This window comes from Tamandua tetradactyla, chromosome 1, assembly GCF_023851605.1.
Source record: "Tamandua tetradactyla isolate mTamTet1 chromosome 1, mTamTet1.pri, whole genome shotgun sequence".
Classification (NCBI taxonomy): domain Eukaryota; kingdom Metazoa; phylum Chordata; class Mammalia; order Pilosa; family Myrmecophagidae; genus Tamandua; species Tamandua tetradactyla.
In genome coordinates this window covers 46681243-46698830 of record NC_135327.1, presented here as the reverse complement: position 1 = coordinate 46698830, position 17588 = coordinate 46681243, and the positions used below count along the sequence as shown (strand labels likewise).

General features: G+C 36.7%; 1 protein-coding gene and 1 long non-coding RNA gene across 4 annotated transcripts in view; one reads left to right on the top strand and one right to left on the bottom strand.

Moving 5' to 3' along the window:
• LOC143646122 (uncharacterized) overlaps positions 1-12680 on the bottom strand; it is a 67961-nt gene extending 55281 nt beyond the window's left edge. Inside the window, exons 1-2 of the long non-coding RNA XR_013157305.1 lie at positions 12469-12680; positions 11359-11443 (exon numbers count right to left, since the gene is read on the bottom strand). This is a non-coding gene — a long non-coding RNA (uncharacterized LOC143646122). The remainder of the gene's footprint in view (positions 1-11358; positions 11444-12468) is intronic.
• The window catches only part of MACROD2 (mono-ADP ribosylhydrolase 2), a 2249967-nt gene that overhangs the window by 163386 nt on the left and 2068993 nt on the right, over positions 1-17588 (top strand). The gene's annotated exons all lie outside the window — the stretch shown is intronic.

The following is a 17588-nucleotide window of genomic DNA, read 5'->3' as shown; positions in this document are numbered from 1 at the left end:
TATGTTTAACTAGAGTTGGATCAGTATTAAACTCTTTTTCATTTTTAAAGAAAATGATACAAATTTGTCTTAATGAGTAGGGATTTTCAGATTATCTCTATGCTGTAAAAGGAGAGAATTCACTTTATAATTGAGTGCCATGAAGCTGTTTCTATCAAACATATTAGATATGTGAAATTCCTTAGTAGAGGCAACAAAGTGGAGAACAAGTTACATGGGGAGTTTTTTTAACAACTGTACTTAATGTATTATCATTGTATGGCTTTATATAACTAACTTTTGAAATGTTAATATATGATGTAAAGTCCTATTTACTGAGTAATTGGTATTATTTGTGAATTACCTTTATCCTTCCTATGATAAGAAAAATATGAGTTAGTTTTGTAATTTACATATTCATAATAATAATTAATTATTTTCAAACTCAGTACCAAAGGTATTATAAGACAAGAAAACTACATACCAATATCTGTCTTAGATATAGATATAAAAATCCTATACACAATTTCAGCATAAATAGATTTAGTAGGAGGCAGGGCAATGTGGTGGCTTAGTGAGGTGTGAAATTTAGTTCACCCTAGTAAATAGTAATTTAGTTCATCTTAGTAAATAGCCAGGAACAGAACAACTGCTGGGGCTATATCAGTGACTAGACACAGAGTAGACTAGGTAAGACCCCACACAGAACTCTAAGTTCCCTAAGCCACAGAGGCCGGTGCTCCTCCCCCATGGGGGCATGACAGGCTCATTCCCCTTGGGGAAAGGAAACAGATTTTACTAGCAGCAAGGGCTTAACTCAACCAAGGTCCACTTATGGAATTAATTAACAAATTCTGACAATTGAAAATAGGTCCCCAGCACAGATAAACCTGGAATAAGCAGTAAAGGTACTAGGGGTTTTTGCCCTAGCAGAGATGGGGCAGGGCTGTCAGGGGGAAAAAAAAACAAAAAAAAGTCAGAGACTTTTTGAGTCAGCACAAAATACCGCAAAAAAAGTCTGGAGCTCAAGAAAAGGGGACACATAGAGCCTGGAGATACATAGAGCAACCTACCAACTTAAGATTTTGATCCACAAACCTGAGGAGTGAGGATCCCGCTCTGAAAAAACTTTTTTTTTTCCTTCTCCTTAATAGGACATTGTATAGAACTGGAAGCTTTCTCAGGCTCCAGCAGTGCCTCAGGCAAAGGCAGAATTAAGCTTGTCTGAGAGACAAAGTAACTACTCAGGTGAAAGGAGTTGGTTCCCTGAAGGTTGTATCTTCCCCAAGAGAAAGGTGGGACCCAGCTCAAGTGGAATTTCTCCTTCAAGGAATTCAGGCCCCAGGAACTGGAAGACTGAAACAATTGATGCCAGCCTACAGCCTCACCTCTGTCTTAACCACACCCCTGGCAAGGAGATTCTGCTGAAATTAAGGGCACCATACTACTTTACACTGGTGGGAAGTCACAGACAGACAAGTGCCACATGCTGGGCAGGTTAGGAAAAAGCAAGGAGTCTTGAGGCTTCTTAGGAAAGTCTGAAAACCTAATGCTAGTGACTCTTTCCTCCTAAGACATGGGCCAATCTGCTCTGGGAAAATCTGACTCTAGTCTATAATATCTGAGGAGACTTTCCTCAAAAAACAAACAAAACAAACAAGCAAGTAAACAAACAAAAAACAGGCTCCATATAGGTGGGACAAGAAAAAGAAAAACAAGAACTGAAAAATTCTGATCAGTTTAATAGACCTATGCTAGAGGTCTAGAATAAATTGAACTGAATGTCAAAGAACAGATAGAGAATAAAACCATCCAGCAAGAAAATCCTCAGTGATAGAGTGAAAACAACCTCTAGAATAAACTTAGTAAGGAAATCAAATGCCTAGATGCCAGCAAAAAAATGCCTAATGCCTAGATACCAGAAAAAAATACTAAGAAAATTGAAGAATTGGCCCAGTCGAAGGAACAAGCCAACATTTCAAATGAGAGACAGGAGTTGAAACAACTAATTCAGGATGTTTGAAGAGACCTGGAAAATCTCATAAAAGATCAAATCAACGAATTGAGGGAGGATAAATAGAAGACATTGGGTGAAGAAAAAGAAGAATTTGAAAGTTTGAAAAAACAAATCACAGAACCTATTGGAATGAAAGGCATAATAGAAGAGATGAAAAAAAGACCGATGGAAATCTACAACAATAGATTTGAAGAGGCAGAAGAAAGGATTAGTGTACTAGAGGAGTAGACATCTGAAATCCAACACACAAAAGAAAATACAGGAAAAAGAATGGAAAATATGAGCGTGGTCTCGGGAAATTGAATGACAATATGAAGCACATGAATATACATGTTGTGGGTGTTCCAGAAGGATAAGAGAAGGAAAAAAGGAGGAGAAAGACTAATGGAGGAAGTTATCACTGAAAATTTCTCATCTTTTATGAAAGACATACAATTACAGATCCAAGACGTGCAGTGTATGCCAAACAGAATAGATCCAAATAGACATATCCCAAGACACTTACTAAAAAGATTGTCAGATATCAAAGAAAAAGAGGATTTTGAAAAGACCAAGAGAAGAGCAATCCATCACATTCAAGGGAAGCCCAATAAGACAATGTGTGGATTTCTCAGCAGAAGCCATAGAGGTGATAAGGCAGTGGTATGATATATTTAAGATTCTAAAAGATAAAAACTGCCAACCAAGAATTCTATATCCAGCACAATTGTCCTTCAGAATTGAGAGGGTGATTGAGTTATTTTCAGACAAAAAAAATCACTGAGAGAATGTGTGACAAAGACACCGGCTCTATAAGAAATACTAAAGGTAGCAGTACAGGCAAATAGGAAAAGGCAGGTAAGACAAGTCTGCAGAAGAGTGTATAAATGAAGACTATCAGTAAAGGTAAAAAGAAAAAAATCAGATATGACATATAAAATCCAAAAGACAAAGTGATTGAAGAAAGTACTGTCTTTATAGTAATAACACTAAATCTTAATGAATTAAACTCCCCACTCAAAAGACATAGACTGGCAGAATGGATTAAAAAATAGGACCCATCTATATGCTGTCTACAGGAGACTCATTTTAGACTCAAGGACAAACATAGGTTGAAAGTGAAAGGTTGGGAAAGATATTTCATGCAAACAACTATCAGAAAAGAGCAGGAGTAGCTATACTAATATCTGACAAATTAGACTTCAAATGTAAAACAATTAAAAGAGACAAGGAAGGATACTATGTATTCATAAAAGAAACAACTCAATAAGAAGACATCACAATCGTAAATATTTATGCACTGAACCAGCATCCTCCAAAATACATGAGACAAACTCTGATGACACTGAAGAGAGAAACAGACTCTCTACCTTAATAGTTGGAGATTTCAATTTCCTATTCTCATCAATGGATAGAACATCTAGACAGAGGATCAATAAAGAGACAGAATATTTGAATAACACAATATATGAACTAGACTTAACAGACATCTTCAGAACATCACACCTCACAACAGCAGGATATACATTTTTAGCAAACTAACCCCATAGGAAACTAAAGGAAAGAAATAACAAAGATTAGAGCAGAAATAAATGAAATTGAGAACATGAAAACAATCAAGAAAATCAACAAGACCAGTAGTTGATTCTTTGAGAGAATCAATAAAATCGATGGACTCTTGGCTAGGTTCACACACACACACACACACACACACACACACACACACACGAGAGAGAGAGAGAGAGAGAGAGAGAGAGAGAGAGAGAGAGAGAGAGAGAGAAAGAGGAGAGGGGAGAGGGGAGAGGGGAGAGGGGAGAGGGGAGAGGGGAGAGGGGAGAGGGGAGAGGGGAGAGGGGAGAGGGGAGAGGGGAGAGGGGAGAGGGAGAGGGAGAGGGAGAGGGAGAGGGAGAGGGAGAGGGAGGGAGAGGGAGAGGGAGGGAGAGGGAGAGGGAGGGAGAGAGAGAGGGAGAGAGGGAGAGAGGGAGAGAGGGAGAGAGAGAGAGAGAGAGAGAGAGAGAGAGAGAGAGAGAGAGAGAGAGAGAGAGAGAGAGAGAGAGAGAGAGAGAGAGAGAGAGAGAGAGAGAGAGAGAGGAAAGATACAAATGAGAGGATACTATGAGCAATTATATACTAATAAACTAGACAATATAGATGAAATAGATAGCTTCCTAGAAAGGCATGAACAACCAACATTGAGTGAAGAGGAAATAGGCAACCTCAACAAACCAGTCACAAGTAAAGAGGCTGAATTAGTCATCAAGAAACTCTCAAAAAAGAAAAGTCCAGGACTAGATGTCTTCACATGTGAATTCTAAAAAGCATTCAAGAAAGCATCAGTACCAATCCTGCTCAAACACTTTAAAAAATTGAAGAGGAGGGAAAGCTACCTAACTCATTTCTGTGAAACCAACATCAGCCTAACACCAAAGCCAGACAAAGATACTACAAGGAAAGAAAATTACAGACCAGTCTCTCTAATGAATATAGATGCAAAAATCCTCAACAGAATTCTTGCAAATTGTATTCAGCAACACATTCAAAGAATTATATACCGTGACCAAGTAGGATGTATTCCAGATATGCAAGAAAGTTTCAACATAAGAAAATCAGTTAATCTAATGCACCACATCAACAAATAAAAGCAGAAAAACCACATGATCATCTCAATTGATGCAGAAAAGACATTTGACAAAATTCAACATCCTTTCTTATTGAAAACACTTCAAAGGATAGGAATAGAGGGGAACTTCTTCAATATGATAAGGGGAATATGGAAAACCCACTGCTAACATCACCCTCAATGGGGAAAGACTACAAGAAATTGCTAAAACAAATCATGGGAGGCCTAAATCAGTGGAAGGACATACCCTGTTCATGGATTGGAAGACTAAATATAGTTAAGATGCCAGTTCTACTTGAATTGATTTATAGATTCAGTGCAATACCAATTAAAATCCCAACATCTTACTTTACAGAAATAGTAAAACCAATAACCAAATTTATTTGGATGGGAAGGGTGCCCTGCATCACTAAAAATATCTTGAGAAAAAAAATGAAGTCAGATGTCTCACATTACCTGATTTTAAAGCATATTATGAAGCTACAGTGCTCAAAACAGCATGGTACTGGCATAAAGATAAATGTACTGTCCAGTGGAGTTGAATAGAATGTTCAGATATAGAGATCTTTGATAAGGCAGTCAAACCAACCCACCTGAGACAGAGCAGCTTCTTCAATAAATAATGCTTGGAGAGCTGGATATCCATATGTAAAAGAATGAAAGAGTATCCATATCTTACACCCTATACAGAAATTATCTCAAAATGGATCAAAGACCTAAACATTCATGCTAAGACCACAGAAAATGTAGGGAAATAACATAACACTTGTAATAGAAAAAAAACTTGTAATAGGAGGCGGTTTCCTAGACCTTATAACTAAAGCACAAGCATTAAGGAAAGAACTACATAAATGGAAACTCCTCAAAATTAAATGCTTTTGTGCATCAAAGAACTTTGTCAAGAAAGTAAAAAGGCAGCCTATGCAATGGGAGACAGTATTTGGAACAGCATATCAGATAAGGGTTTAGTATCCAGAATATATAAAGAGATTCTTCAACTCAGCAACAAAAAGGCAAACAATCCAATTAAAAAATGGCAAAAGACATGAACAGACACTTCTCAGAAGAGAAAATACAAATGGCTAAAAGATGCACAAAAAGATGTTCAACTTCACTGGTTGTTAGGGAAATGCAAATCAAAACCACGATGAGATATCATTTCACACCAACTAGAATGGCCATTATAAAACAAAAAACAGAAAAAGACAAGTGCTGGAGAGGATGTGGAGAAAGAGGCACACTTATCCACTGTTGATGGGAATGTAAAATGGTACAACTGTTCTGGAAGGCATTTTGGTGGTTTCTCAGGAATCTAAGTATAGAATTGCCATATGATCCAGCAGTCCCATTTCTACGTGTGTGTGTATATATATATATATATATATATATATATATATATATATATATACACAACTATTCTGAAAGGCATTTTGGTGGTTTCTCAGGAATCTGAATATAGAATTGCCACATGATCCAGCAGTCCCATTTCTAGGTATATATTCAGAGGACCTGAGGGCAAGGACACAAATAGACATTTTCACACCAATGTTTATAGCAGCATTATTTATGAACAGAGAGAAATAAGTGCTAGAGAAAATGCAGAGAAAGAGATGTACCTATTCACTGTTGGTATGGAAACTGAGAGGTGCAGCCCCTTGGAGGGCAGTGCATTTCCTAATTTAACTTGTATGGTCAGTTTAGTTGAACACTGTAAGTACATGGAATCTTGAACTAGGGTGTGAGACTTTATTGGTTTGTCCATGTTAGCATGATGCCCTGATGTATCCCAGAGTAATTCTCCCCAGTTGGAGAATTTCTGACATTCTTGCAAGCAATGGAGACAACCAAGTTAATAGGCCAAGCCCTCGATCTTGGGGTTCACCCCTGTGGGACATATTCTTGCAAAGGATTGGCAGGCCTACCTGAAATTGGGCCTAAGAGTCACCCCTAGTGAACCTCTTTTGTTGCTCAGATGTGGCCTCTCTTTCCAAGCGGATATGGCCCGTGAGTTCACTGCCCTACCCTCCTCCCTACGTGGGACCTGACTCCCAGGGATGTAAATCTCCCTGGCAATATGGGAAGGAATCCTGGGATGAGCCAGGACCTGGCATCAAGGGATTGAGAGAGCCTTCTTGACCAAAAGGGGGAAGAGAGAAATGAGACATAATAAAGTTTCAGCGGCTGAGAGATTTCAGAGTTGAGAGGTTATTCTTATGCATTAAATAGATACCCATTTTTGGGCTCTGGTGTATTAGAGTGGCTAGAGGGAAGCACCTGAAACTGTTGAGCTGTGTTCCAGTAGCTTTGATTCTTGAAGAAGATTGTGTAATGATACGGATTTTACATTGTGACTGTGTGATTGTGGAAAACTTTTGTCTGATGCGCCTTTTATCTAGGGTATGGACAGATGAGTAAAAAATATGGATGGAGAATGAACAAATAATAGAGGGGATGAAGGTTAAAATAAATTGGGTAGATGGAAGTACTAGTGGTCAAAGAGAGCAAAGGGTGAGGGGTATGGTATATATGAATGTTTTCTTTTTTTCTTATTTCTTTTTCTGGATGCAAATGTTCTGAAAAAGGATCATGGTGATGAATGCACAATTATGTGATTATATTGTGAGCCATTGATGGTAAACTATGTATGGAATGTTCATATGTTAAGATTTTTCAATAAAATTTTTTTTAAAGCTAGTGATATATAATAATGATAATAAATCTTAACCAAGTAGAGAATATCTCAGTAATTTAAGATTGGTTAAAATTTGAAAACCATTATAATTCACCATATCAAGCTAAAAAACAACATCTATTCATCTCAACAGATGTAGAAACAATATTTGAAAGAATTAAATATCTTTTCATGATAAAAACTCTAAGAAACTAGTATTAAAAGGAAATTTCCTCAATCCAGTAACCTAAGTAAAATATGAATTACTTAGGAATAAACTGAACAAAGTACATGCAAGACCAGTTCACTGAAAGCCCCCAAAACATTGCTGAGACAAATTAAAAATGACATAACTTTCCTTGATTGCCTAGAGCCAACAAAAAAAAAAAAAGGAGAAGGCAAAAACAAAACCATCTTTGCAGATCAATCTGTGCAAGTATTCTTTCTCAGGGCCTAGCTATACAATGAGTTTAGAGAAGAGCTACAGGGGCCTCCCTTATCCTTTCTGCACATATATTTGTCTTGAGCATGTGTATGTGTGACCATAGGGTTCCCTTGTTTACATTGCCCCCTCTCCCTAAGAAACAATTTTCTCAGGGTTCCAGGTACTGTTTGTTCTACAGTCAGAAATCCCTTGCCCCAGACATTGGGGCATCCCAGCATTCTGTAGGAGAGTTGGGTGAGCTGCCTTCTGTGTGCAGGTCAAGTTTTGGGACAGTGAGACCCTCAGGCCACCACTAGACAGATTGCTCCCAGTATGGACGTGAGGGTTACTCTGCTCCCTCCAGAACCGGAATCAGGGTTCGACACTGGGAGTGTAGGCCGGCTCTGCAACAAGCTCATGAGGGGTGGGAATGGGCCTTCCCTGCATCATACACAACTTAAAACTTTTAAGCAGCCTTTTTTCTTGATGTGGTGCTTGTCATTTTACTGCAGTACTTCAGCTGCTTTCTGGAGTATTGAGGAAGATGTTTCTGCTAGTTCTTGTTGGTTGTTCAAAGTTTCTATGGGGGGAAATGAAATCCTGAAGTGTTTCACTTGCCACCTTGATCGGGGCTGTGGACAATTGATTTTGTAAAAAATACCAAGACAATTCAGTGGAGAAAGGATAGTCTTTTCAACAAGTGGTACTGAAACAATTGGATATCTATGTACACAAAAAGAACCTTTATCCTTACCTGATACCACATGCACAAATAAACTTGAAATGGATCATAAACTTGAGAATAACTAAAACCTATATAACTTTTAGAAGAAATCACAGGAGTATAAGAAGCTGAAGACCAACATACCTAGATTTAAATTCCAGACCTGTACTTGAGCCACAGCCCTGCCATTTATGATCTATGGTACCCAAGCAAATTATTTTGCTTTTAAAAGCCTCACTTTCCTTATCCATAAGATGGAGATAATACCTACTAAAAAGTGTTAACATAAGGCGGTGATTCTCTAAAGGTGGTCCCTTAACCAGCAGCATCAGCACCACCTGGGAATTTGTTAGAAATGCAAGTCCAGACCTATTGAATCAGAAATGTTGAGGGTAGGGTGGAACAAATTGTACTGTGCCTTCTAGGTGATTCTGAAACTTGAGTTTTAGAACCACTGATATGGTGTATGCTGAGTTTTACCATGTTTATTAAGCATTGGACACATAATTAGTTTAAAAAATGAATGTCCAAATACAACTTTTGTTCTCTTCCTTTACACTGTTCCCTCCAGAAATATACTCCCCATCTTTCTAAACCATAGCTGTCTTTCAGGGTCCAACTTAAGTTCCATCTACTTTCTTCCCTTCTCAATTCTTTCCTCACAATAATTCCTCACTTCTCTTGATCTATACTGGTCAATGTGGTAACCACTAGCCACATGTTTCTTTTGAACACTTGAAACATAGCTAGAACATAGATGTGCTGTAATTGTAAAATACACACTGGATTTCAAAGACTTTGTTAAAAAAAAGAATATATAATATCTAATTAGTTTTATATTAATTACATGTCGAAATGATAATATTTTTAATATCTTGGGATAATAAAATAAATTGTTAAAATTAATTTTACTTGTTTTTATTTTTTTAATATAACTTACTAGAAAAATTTAAATTACATATGGTTTAGAAGTAGATTGTCCATTTGCTAAAGATGATCTACTTATTTATTTTTGGATTGTCATTTTTATGTTGCATTGCAGTATTGTATAATAGTTAAAAGCCAGTTCTAGAATAAGATTTCCTCTTCTGTGGGACCAGTTGATAGATATCAAAGGCGAGAGGACAACTGTTTAAAATACAGGACATGGATAATAGATAACATTCTTTCTGTATCAAATTTTTTTCTGTTCTGAAGGTAAATATACATATTTATGAAGAGTAAGCAGAAAACGTTCTCTGTATAATTTTGTTTCTCTCTCGAAAGAAAGGAAAAATATTTTTTACATTAAAAACAAGAAAGATAATACCTGATGAGCTCAGTGATTTTGAGAAGTCACTTATGATAAACATAACAAGAGAACGTGAATATCTTGCTAATTGTCCAGGATTCAGGATATTATTGGATTTGAATAGAACTTTTCTCCTCTACTATACATTTAATATAAATGAAACAAAATTTTAAGATCGTGTAAGGTGACATTGATTATTGTTTTGTGTTTTTGGCACTGTTGGTGTAGGAGAAGCCCTTTTAAAAGTGCTGTAAAGTTAGAGGCTCTACTATTCTGAGATAAATCTGTAACTATATAAAGAACATTTAATTAAATCTGCATAGTGGTAAACAAAGTGTTTTGTAACAGTTTTAGAATATGGTATTTCATGTATACAGAATAGTACAAGTAAGTCTTGAATTACTAAGGAGGATGCTTGTGATTGATAAAATAAGTTTGATGGAATTTAATGAAATAGAAATACTGTGACACAATCCATGCTGAACGGTTTGCTATTTACCAGAATTTTGGCCACAACTAGGCAAACTTTGGCTTTCTTGGCAAATGTCTGCTCAGAATATGGATATGCATTAACTGTTTTAAAGGAAGGATTAGCTTCCATTTCCACTATAGTAGCAATAAAATAATTGTATAAATGTTAAACATTTTTATGTAAAGTGTTATGTTTTCTTTTATTAATTATAGAAACAAATGTCTAAAGAGCATAGTTGTAAGAAAATTGTCAAACCAATATTCTTTTCTCATCTCTGAGCACAGCATGTCATTTAGTTTGACTTTTACAACCTAGAAAGGGTAGATTTTTATTCAGGGATGATAGCACTGAGCTGAATTTGTTACACATCTTGCAGATGCACCCTATATTTTCAGTATATTTACCCATGTCTTTTCACTCTTAATGTTAGAATATCAGCTTTTTCAGTACAGAGAGTGATGGGGTAGAGCTTGTGTGCCTCAGTGCCAGCTGCCAGATGACTCCCAGACAACACCTGTAGGTGGATTGCTGGCTGGTTTTTCTTTCACTGTTAAGCCCAGGCGTACTCAGGGAGGATGCACCTGTCACAGATCTCTTTATTTTTGAAGTGCTCATCTCTAGTCTTGGCCAAGAGAGCCAGCTGATGGACTATCCAGTCCTCCTTATGGGCCTTCCCTTCTATGATGGAATAACAAAGCTGAAACCTACCACACATTTTGGCTTTAGACTTGGCATTTACTATGGTGAAGAAGTCAGTCATATTCCAGAGTCATTCAGGAATACCCGACCTGACCTTCCTGCCTTCTTCTACCCAGGGAGAACAATTTTTTCTGTTCCCTAAATTACGATAGCATATTTGCCTGTGTATATTGTATGTAGGGTGGGGTGGGATGGAAGGAAGGTGGCAGAATGTATATCCTTAGACCCACTATAATCCACAGTGGTTCAAGAGACTATTCTCAGTGGCAAAGGAATATTATACCTATTTTGCCCTTTAGAATACAGAGACATCTGCTTAGACAGAGGTACCTTAATTGCTTATTTATCCAGTAGCTAATTGTGGGACCTTAGCTAAGACACATCAATTTCCTCATATATAAAAAAAGAACAGATGAATAAAGTCAGCTTTCTCTATGGTGTTGTGGTTAAGAACATAGATTTTGACATAAAAAAAAAAATACCTGAGTTTGAATTCTGGCTCTGGCACTTGTTAGCTCTGTGTTTTGGGACTTAAAGTTTGTTCAGCATGAACTTTATCTTCCTCATCTGTAAAAGGGGATAATAATACCTAACATGAGATTTGTTATAAAGACTGAAAGGGATAATGTATGTAAAGAACACAATGCTGGCACATAGCAAATGCTCAATGCATTATAAATGATATTTCTACATCAATTTAGTTTATATGTGTTCTAGTTTGCTAGCTGCCGGAATGCAACACACCAGAGATGGATTGGCTTTTAATAAAAGGGGATTTATTTTGTTGGTTCTTCAGAGGAAAGGCAGCTAACTTTCCACTGAGGTTCTTTCTTATGTGGAAGGCACAGGATGATCTCTGCTGGTCTTCTCTCCAGGCCCCTGGGTTCCAACAACTTTCCCCGGGGTGACTTCTTTCTGCATCTCCAAAGGCCTGGGCTGAGCTGCGAGTGCTGAGATGAGGAATGCCAAGCTGCTAGGCTGTGCTACATTGCGTTCTCTCATTAAGCACCAGCCAATTAAGTCAAATGTCACTCATTGCAGCAGACACGCCTCCTAGCTGACTGCAGATGTAATTAGCAACAGATGAGATTCACGTACCATTGGTTTGTGTCCGCAGCAACAGAACTAGGTATGCTCACCTGGCCAAGTTGACCACTGAATCTAACGAACACAATATGTTTTTTAAATGACTACATGTAGTTCTTTCTGCATGCCAGATACTGTTTAAGCATGTTGCAGATATCATCTTTATACTCCTCATGGCTATAAGGTGGGTATTATATATATATATATATATATATATATATTTTTTTTTTTTTTTTTTTTTTGCATGGTCAGGCACTGGAAATTGAACCTGGGTCTCCAGCATGGCAGGCAGGAACTCTGCCATTGAGCCACCATTGCGCTGCCCTGGTATTATTATATTTTTAATTCCTGATGAGAAATTGAGGTACAAATAATCTAAAAACTTGCCCAAGGTCACATAACTAGTAAGTTGGCAAAGCCAAATGCTTTAAAAAGAATAGTAGCATTTGTATTATGTAAAAATGCCTTTTATTTTGCTCTTTTTCTTAAAAGTGAAGTTTACTTACTGTTCTTATTTTTCTCTGAAAGTTTTTTAAAAAATGTGAGGGGCTTGCTCTGCTTCTTACTTTGATGGTGCTTTAATGAATTTAATCAGCCCAGTTGGATATAGCCTGTTTTTGTCACCAGGGTGTGCTGTGATACCACAAATCTGAACTCAACTGCCTTTGCTGCTTAGCAACCACAGGTTTTCCAGCTTGGAGCTTTACCATCGCCTGGGCAACTGCTTGAGTTCTCAAGCTATTCTTTTTGTGTTTTGCCATCCTTCCCTGCTCACTGGTGTCCTCGTGTAAATGAGGAACCAGAGCCTCTGGCTTGTTAGCAGAGTGCCTGGATGCCCCCGAAGAACTCCATGTTGTCAAGCATTATGATGCTGCCTTCACACTTATTATTTTGCTAAATAAGAAACCAGTATGAGGTTACCAAGTTGATAGCTTTTAAAAATTTGATATAACAGCGTTTTGTTAAACTTGCTACTGCCTTTAGCAACTTCCTTTTAGTGTCTTTTGTGCAGTTCCTCATGAACTTGGAATTAATCAGGGCTGTATTAAGAATGCCCATAGATTTTATAGATAAGCCCCTATAACATATTAATATTTTCTATGGAATGTTAATATTTCTTATAGCCAAAATACCCTATCATTAAGAATAATTTCCTGGCACTCTGATTTCAAAGGGTTACTTTGTATTCATTTGTTGATAAAAAGAGTTACCTTTTTATATGCTATAAATTATAAAAATGGCATAGAATATTTAATCTTAGGGTGACTGTCCACTCACACATACACACACATATACATGAAAGACGTATATAATTTAGAAGTTATAGTGTCTCTGGCAGACTGATCTAGGATTGTATAATAAGAGAACTTTTCCTAGCTTTCATAATCTTTTAGAAATTAGATCCATGTTTTGATGGTAATTACCCCAGAAAATTTTATTAGTGGTAAGCTTAAACAACCACCTTTCTAACATAAAGTTAATAGCATGTAAATGTGATCCTGTGTTTAGCGGTTGGGTATTTGTGTACATTGTTTTCAGTAGATAAGTTAATTTGTAGTTTTCCTTCCAACCTTACTAGTTTCTGCCCTCTTACAGTGAGTTTTTCAGGAGTCTGGGCTGTTTTGTGAGACATCTTGGGAAATGATATACATTATTCTGGCAAAAAAGACTGCTTTCTCTAGGTAACAGTCTTTGAGCAAACAGTATGTGTAATCACCATGTAGCAACCTTCAGCCTGAGGATAACAGCCTTCATGTGCTTAAAAAAATGATGAAATCATTGACCAGGAGGATCCTTAAGTGGGGTCAGCATTTTATAACGATGTAATAATTCTGTTTAATGTGCACCTAATGTGTGTGGAATTCCTGCTTGATGACCATCTGCTTGAAGGGAAAAAACCAATGTGAGAAATTCTAGTCTGTTTATTTGGTTGGAAAGACATTTCTGACAATTTTATTTAATTGAATCTCCTGAATATTGTGTTGGTACATATACGTAATTTGAAATGTCAAGTTACTGTGAGGCCACTATGGAATGAGCACCCTTCATTAACTTTACACTAAAGTGAATAAGAGAGATTTTTATTTTTGAACTGCATTTTTAAATTGCTTTCTTGCTGGAAAGTTAGCAAATGAAGCGTATTCTTGAAGAAATTAAAATAATTATCCCAGACTATCTTATGAATAACACAAAGTATCACAATTAAAAAATGTCTGGATGGAAGGAATGGGAAAAGTTCAGTTTAGTATTCAGATTCCTTTTTAAGTTAAGATAATTAAGGTTCTCAGGTATCACACTAGGCAATGACTTTTTTCTCTATTTTTGATCTAAATGATATTTTTTTCTATCTCGTTTTTTATAAACTCATATTTTTGAGGAGATTTTAGATATGAAAATCACATGGATGAACATATAGCTCAGAATACCCTTGACAAGGTTTCTCATGTTTTTGTACTCTTATGGAAACTTAAAATAGCATCTTAAATATGTCCAATTCATATAGATGAAGGATGAACATATTTTTCTCTCTGAAAGAAAAGCAGAAACTTTGAAATTATTGATAAGTGGAAATATAGATATTTTAAAGAATATATTACATACATTTCCATTTCCTTATTCTAAATCTGGATTTGTTAATCATTATTTCTCATAAACTGTATTTTGGCAAAAGCATGTGCTAGACTTTAGTTTTTAATAGGCGTATGTTCAGGACTGCCCAACCTTCTAAGTTTTGTTCTCCTCTCAATCTGACCTTCACTTAACCTGTCTCTGTTCATTTATTTATCTCCTACCTCTTACATATGAATTGATTCACTTTATATTTATTCAGCTGATACTCATTGCCTGCCTGCTATATGCTTGGCTCAGTATTTGGGTAATATGAACATAGGGAGGCATGGTCCTAGTTTCTACCTTCCTAGAGCTTATTTTGATTCAGCCACTAATATATTAGTAAGACAATACAGCTTAATCTTTAGAACTGTAAATTCAATCTGGGAATCATATCCTTATTCAGCTTTATAATCAGCGCAAGTCACTTAACGTCTCTGAATCTTGGTCTTCCCATCTATAAAACTTGGCTAATAATATCTTGTTATATAACAGGTGTTCTGAAAATTAAATGACTTATTTATGTGTACAAAAAGCACTGTGTGTGTGTGTATGTGTGCCTGTATGTGTCAGGCTTAAAGGGAGCTTGAAACAAAGATGAATAGATTTGCTTCAACCCATCCCTTTGCTCAGAGAATTCATTATCTAGTCTAGTGTTTGTGATAGCTACAAATAAATATTAATTAATAATATCATGATTATTTTTGTACATGCCCCATTTCAGAGTTGGAGTTAAAAGAACCCTGATTGAGTTAATTTACATTTATTTTTTCATAGATTTTTTAAAGAGATAAAAATCTTTGAGGAAAGATTGACTCTTCCATTTGTGTTCATTATAGTTGGAATCTTCATACCTCTTTCAAAATTACAGATAGTGGCCACTAGCTTGAATATATATTTGGGGAATACCAGAAATACCAGTTTCTAGTGTTATCTTATTGGTGAAGTCCCAGGTTATAAAGCTTTGATTACATGAATCTTATTTTTTCTCCAGAAATCTAAAGCTAATTTTAATTCTTTTCATTTTCTCAAAGCTATTTGATACAATAATTGAATAATATTTATAAAATAGCCAATTAACTTGAACATAACCACAATTAACTTGAACTTAACCACAACATTGCTATTCCAGTTTTTTCTCACAATTAAGTTCTCTATTAGTGTCCTTATGGAGAGTTTGGGCTTCCAAAAGATTTATTGTAAAAGTTCAAATTTTCCAAAATGAAAAAGCAGTGAACTCTTCTGAAATTGGAAGAGAAAGTTAAAATCAATATTAGCATAACAACATAATCATACTTTGCATAATAACTTATTGGAAGCCTTTTTAATTACTGCTTGGGAGACTGTTGTTTTCTGTAAACCAGCATTTGACTGTACTTTTTTTTTGTAAGACTGACTGTAGTTTTATCTCCATTAAAAATTTCAGTCAGTATTGGATTGGTCTGCAGTACTGTTGTTGGCATCTATATGCTGAGTGAAAACTGTAAATTTGTCTTCTCCTTCCAACCCTTCCTCACTTACTGCTGCTTGGACTGCCTCAGATTTCCGGCTGTTCTAGTCAGCTGTAGGCTTGGGTAGAATTCAGCGGTTAATTTGGGGTGAGGGTTAAGGGAGAAAAAGGACACACAACCCTGTAGCTGATGTATACCGTTCTTGAATTCACTGATTGATGTTAAAATTTTACTTTCTGGAAATTATAAACTCCTGTTTATTATTTATTGCCTACCCGTTCTTTGCTGGTAGAAAAATCAGAGAAATGGCTGAGATGCTTTCTAGATTTATACTCACAGGATGAAGAAACTTTTTTCAAACATCAGGGTATTAAAGCCCCCCTCCTGGATTAATGGATCCAGTGGCTAGGGGAGAGAAGGCATCTGGAACAGTGATTCTCCAACTTTGCTACACATCATAATCACCTGAACAGCTAATAAAAAAACCCCACAGAAACCCATGTTCCTTGAAATATCCTGAGTTTCTATAGACATGCTAAGTTTCCCAGGTGATTCTAATACTAACCAAAGTTTGCAAACTTCCGGGGATGGGATAAAGAGATATCTCCAGTCTCCTTTTCCTCAGGCATGATGAGTGATGAAAAGAGAGGGAGGGAAAAGAACTTTCTTTGAGGACCGTTTATGTGTCAGGCAGTGATCTAGGTGCTTTCAGGTGATATGACATGGACACTTCATGGCAGCATACTGTGGTAGACATTACCTCCAATGTATAGATGAGCAAAATGAAGTTCAGAAACAGGTTCATGAATTTCCCAAGTGTCACAGCGTGTAAGAACCAGGATTTGAATTCTATAGATTCTGTCCAAGTTCAGAGACCAGGTCCTACCTATGCTGTTCATTCCTTCAGCAATACATGCTCAGCATCTGACCTTCAGTTTTCTCATCTGTAAAATGAGATTAATAATAGTACCTCATTGGATTGTTATCCAAATTGAATGAGGGCAGGTCATGGTGGTTCAGCAGGCAGAGTTCTTGCCTGCCATGCCGGAGACCCTATTTGGTTCCCGGTGCCTGCCCATGCAAAAAAAAAAATGAAGAATATTTGTCATCATCATTATTATAGTTTCTACTATGGGACAGACATATTAGAAGCTAGGGAAACAAAGATGATAAGATATTTCTTGTCTTCAAGCAGTTTAAGAAGCCACCACTATCAAAAATAATATTTAACTTCCTCTGGGCATCCATTATAAAATAAGTGAGTAAAGTCAAACAGAAAAGCATGGTATGCTGAAATGGAGAGATGGGGCCTGTGGCAGGGCTAACTTCTAGGCCAAGGGATGGACTTCCCACACTTTGGACTTCCAGTAAGTTCAAGTTCAAACTATGCTTTCAACTTGACCAGAAAAATTTATAATCGCTACATGTTGTAGATCTTTGGGTCATTCTGAAAGGGTCCTTGAGCACCTAGTGTTGGCTCTTTTCTTCTATCAAACCTAGAACCTACCTCCTCTTGATGTCACTTTTCAAAAAATGGAAACATTGTATGAGCACAGTGTTCAAAA